Source organism: Orcinus orca, chromosome 12 (assembly GCF_937001465.1).
Source record: "Orcinus orca chromosome 12, mOrcOrc1.1, whole genome shotgun sequence".
NCBI lineage: Eukaryota > Metazoa > Chordata > Mammalia > Artiodactyla > Delphinidae > Orcinus > Orcinus orca.
The window spans coordinates 64,807,171-64,812,533 of NC_064570.1; positions in this window are offsets into that span (position 1 = coordinate 64,807,171).

Consider the following 5,363-nt stretch of genomic DNA (forward strand, 5'->3'; position numbering starts at 1 on the left):
GGAAAAACACAGTAAAAATTGTTGCAAACAAGATCAAAAGATGGATGCTAAAACTAACGGGCAAAAATTGGAGAACAGGATATTTTTCAGCCTCAAATTATCTTCCCAGGATATTTATTAGTTCAAAAGGAGAAAAATAGCAGCCTTACAATGGAGAAGCACAGCAGACACCACTTTAACCAGATGACAAAGGTCAAACAAGAAATATAAACTTCATGTACCCGTCATGTACACTTTGTAAGTGTATGTACAAGAACACATCATTTCTGTGACATTCTTGCCAAAAATGCATACCTTAATATAATTATGAGAAAATATTAGGCAAATGAAAACTATAAAGCGTTCTACAAAGCAACTAACCAGTACTATTCAAAAGCATCACAATCGTGAAAGACCAGAAAAACTACAGAACTTTCACAGATTGGAAAAGACAAAGAAGACATGAAAGTAAATGCAATGTGATATCTCAGATTGGATCCTGGAATAGAAGAAATAGATTAGCAGTAAATTGGTGAAATCCAAATAAAATACATAGCTTAGTTAAGAGTATTGCATCAAAGTTAATAATTTTGAAAATTATACAAATATTATGCAAGGTGTTGGGAAGCTGGGTGAAGTATATATGAAAACTCTCTAATTTTGTAATCCTGCTCAAAGCCTAAAATTATTTCAAAATAAAAGTTTTAAAAGTTACATAGTAAATTCCACTTATAATATTGGCATCATACTCTTATTGCATATAACACTAGTTCTCAGACTCCTTTCTTGATCCTCAGGATAGTATGATATTTTTCTAGCCCTTGGGATAGTACAATATTTTGAAAGTTGTTGTCATAGGTAGTGTGATGATGATGATAATTCTATGTGAAAGAATTAATCAGTTCATTTCTTCTTTAAGCTTAATATGACACTGAGGTGAATATCTTCTAAAGCAAAGGTAAGAAAATAATTTACCTACTTCTCTCTGATTCCCCCATCTTTCTGATAGAATAGATTCTATGTAAAAGACCACACCAACTGTGGGAGGAAAATACGATTGTTCTTATTTTCTATAGGGTCACATGTGGCACAAGCTAGAATGAAATTTAGAGGTCAGGTGCAAGGTCACAGAACTAGTGGGTTTACTGAGCACCCCCAGTCCAAGGCTTTTTTGACAATCCTTGGTTGCATCCCACATAGTAAATTTTACACAGCATGTTAAAGGTTTCAGTTGGATTGTTTAAATGAAAGTAATAAAATTCGTAATTAATTTTAAATTTAGTAAAATTGAAGAACAAGGGAAATATTCCTTCGATGAAATTTCTTTGCATGATGTCTCAGAAGGTTTTGTCATCACCAGTTTCACTGAGAACATCACCCTGTTGGAAACTGCGATCTGAACAGATGAAGCACCTTTCAACCTGAGTAATTGCCTCTCAGGGCTATAAACCCTCTATGTCCAACACATAACCAAGCCTTGTCATTAAAATATAAATTACCTTTCCCTTTTTGATCTATCTTAAAAGAGAATTGCAGGCCTGACAGCTGACTGGGAAGCAGGGGATAGAAGAAATCGAGTAGAGAACAATGTTGTCCTGGAAAGAAGCTTCTCCTCCCCTAAAAATGAGCTCTGCTTTGAGGCTTGGGTTAGGAAAATGTTGGGGATTAAAGCAATAGATGGGGATGGAGCTAGGAAATGGAGAAACAATTAAAACAACAGCTGCTTTGCATCCCTTCCACTCTTTGGTTTTTTCTTATCCACCCTCAATGATGAGTTTTGTAGCCCTAGTTGGCTACAGAGCAGAACAAACCAGAAGAGTCACTATGGATATTTTTTCTTCCAAAATATTTTCAGTACAAATAACTTCATGACACACACATCTCAAACATTAAATTAACAGCCTTTTCTCCTTTGCTGCCACCAAGATCCCTCAGTTGTATAGAAATGAGGATTGGAAAATATTGCCTGGTAGACCTCTTGGGCACCCTGAACTTCTGAAAAACAATAGCTACAACAGATGTTTCTTTCATATGATCTGTGTTTGATCTTCTAAATAATGTTTCACTACCAGGGGCTTGGCAAAGGGTCAGGAAATGTGTATAATTCAAGGAGAAAATATGGAAACAAAGAAAAAATCCCATGATATCCTCAAGCAACTGTTAGAAATTCCGCTGACCAAAATATGGTTTATGTTACAGAAAATAATCTTTATTTTAAATGACTAATTTCCAAAGATACTTAGGTTTTCAGACAAAGGCAGGCAGCCGTTTGCAATAAAACCACACCATTTTGTTTTGCAGACAATACTGAAGTCCTAAGACAACAAGCCACATATGGATGTCACATATGGATGTTCTCCGTAACACTGTCCTCTGACTTTTTCAAATCAGCCTTTGAAAATCTAGTCTATGACTTCTCCAGCCTGACCTTCAGAAGTTTATTTAAATGTCTGATTTAACTTTCTTCTTATTTATTCCAGGTATTCCTTTTGAGATAAGAAACAATCAGTTAATTACTCGTAATGAGGCTCCATAGACTCGAAGAGCACCACTCAGTTATTTTCTTTTAAAAAATCTCCCCTTCACACACACACACACACACACACACACACACACACGCACACAAAATTATTTCCCCTAACTTTTAAACCATTATTCAAAGATCCTTTCCTCCTTCCTGTGATCACTGTGAATACTAAAACCTGCATTCTTACTCTTGAAAATACTCTGAGGAAAAATTTTCTTTTTCGTGAATAGTTGTCTAGAACAAACATGGTCAAAAAGTTCAGCCTAATAAGCCTGCATTGTATTCTTCTTCCATTATAAGTATACTGTTGGCTAAAATAATTCTCTTCATCATGTCAATTCAATTGCACCTTTATTTGGTGTCACTTAGAAAGTTACAATCATTAAAACACCAACTCTCAGGGATCAGATTTCTGGGAAAAAAAATGTGTGTGCCAGTGGTTTGAATTGACATACAGTGATGCCATACTTACCTTAGGAAAGGAGTACACATGGAATCTAAGTGGTCTGTCATGAAAAGCATTTATACATATAAAATATGAAATTCATGGTTACAATTGGGAAGAATGCCAAATCCATGAAATAATAGCTTACCCATCTTTGTATGAACCATTCACAATCATAGAACAAATGCAGCATAAATCAAAAACTGAAACAATTTTATGTAAGATCAACAAGAGATTTACAAAGTTATTTCAGTTTAGAGTGAAGCAAATATGCCCCATACTCAAAAGTCACAGTTTTAAATGTGAAATGTGTGCTGGTATTCCTTTCAAGAGCCACAGAAATGACTTTTCCCTGTTTCTTTCGTAGGACTAATCTCTCGATTTCACTATTATATATTTGCTCTTTTAATTCTAACTCCTCCAAAGAACCTATGTTTCCCTTAGGTGTCACTCCAAAGCACAATCTATTGCACTTCTAAACCATGGAACATAGTAATTCCTTAGCCATATGGCTTTTAGTATCTGAAATGAGATCTCAGGAGTGAAATTCCTTATATTCAAGATGAGTTTCCTTCTCAAACTTTAGGTATAATAAGATTTGAACTTCAACTGATGAAAGTAAATGCAATTGTGAGAAAATGAATTTTTTTTCAAATAGTAAGAAATTCCCTACAAAATAAAATCCCATAGGAATCCCAACTTCAAATAAGAATTACTGGTTTTCAAAGAATTAACCCATCTATCTACATCTAAGTGAAAAATGGTGCTATGTTAAAAGATGCAAATGCTTGTTAAATTTGTCATCATATGTCACTGTTTTGTATATACCATCTGTTTTTTGTGTGTGCTTTTTTGTTTTTTTTTAATTTTGAATTGAGGGGAGTATATTTTGAATGTGGCTAAATTTGACAGAATGCCTCCACTTAAGTTATCTTTGTTTTTTAGGATGATTTTCTATTTAATAGTGAAATGAATAGATACCCTTACTTATATTTAAATAACTAATTTTAAAGAAGGGAAAAAAAGAATTTATTCACCTTCAATGTTTGATCTAAAAAAACTTTTACATGGTAGATAAAGATTACTACATTTAATAAGTTTTCCCTTAGGTGTCAATTATTTTAAACCCAGATTTTACTTATTTCTATAAGAATGTGGTGGCTATTTAGACCATGAATACCTTGCAAGAGATCAAAGGACTTTAGAAGACTAATGTATGAATTAGAAATAAACTTTTCTTTTTCAGTGATTCTGAGAAGAACCCTTTCAATTCACAGGCAGCAGAGCCCACTACTGGCCTAGTTGTGGAAACTTTTCTCTAGTCAAATAATTGGATGTTACTTGGGACTAAATTTATGGGATAAAAGCAAAGTCTAAGAATATAAATAACACAAATTTTCAACTAGCTTTCAAAACCTAGTGATTTACTGCAATACAGTGTGATGGTCTGTTTAAAGATCAACATAAGGATGTTCTCATCACATATGGCATCTTGAAGATATACTTTTGGAAATCTGTAATTCTTCTGGACAACTAAGGACCAACTGTGATGTCAGTCAAGTTGCTGGAATGGGAGGAAACTCTAAATGAAGGTCTAGGAGCTTTGGGACACTCTTCTAATTCCATGGACTATGTTTTACAAATAGAGTGATCAACATGAATTTAATCAAGAAATATTTAGTTTTTGTTATCATTCCACAAAGAAAAATGGCAGAAGAATTTGTCCTAGCTCTGGCTTTTAATGGAGGCTGTCTTAGTTTCCTGTGGTGGCTGTAAAAATTACCACAAACTAGGTAGCTTAAAGCCACATGCATTTATTCTCTCACAGTTCTGGAGGCCAGAAGTATGAAATCAATAATACTGGGTCGAAATCAAGGTGTCAGCAGGACTGTTCTCCCTCCAGAGGTTCTAGGGAAGAATCCATTCTTTGCCTCCTTCAACTTCTGGTAATGGCTGGCCTCCATCAGCTTGTGGCTGTGTCACTCCAATTCATGCCTCTGTAGTCACATTGCCTTCTCCTCCATGTTTAAACCCCACTGTACCTCTGAATTATGAGGATGCATGTAATTGCATTCAGGACCAGCCCACATAATCCATGATAATCTCCCCAGCCCAAGGTCCTTAACTTAATCACATCTGCAAAGACTCTTTTCTCCAATAAAGTAACATTCACAGGTTCCAGGGATTAGGATGTGAATATTTTGGGGGGACCATTTTCAGCCTACCATAGAAAAACAAAATGTATCTCCTAAAAATTCACAGTTTCGAGCTGATCTTTGTCTGATTTGTGGATCTGAAAAATATCCAAGCCAATACTTAATTTAAGATTGTCACAAGGTAGACATTTAGATACTTGATATAAATAAATGCAAATCCTCTTTAAGGAAATACACCCTTATACAGTAGACAAAA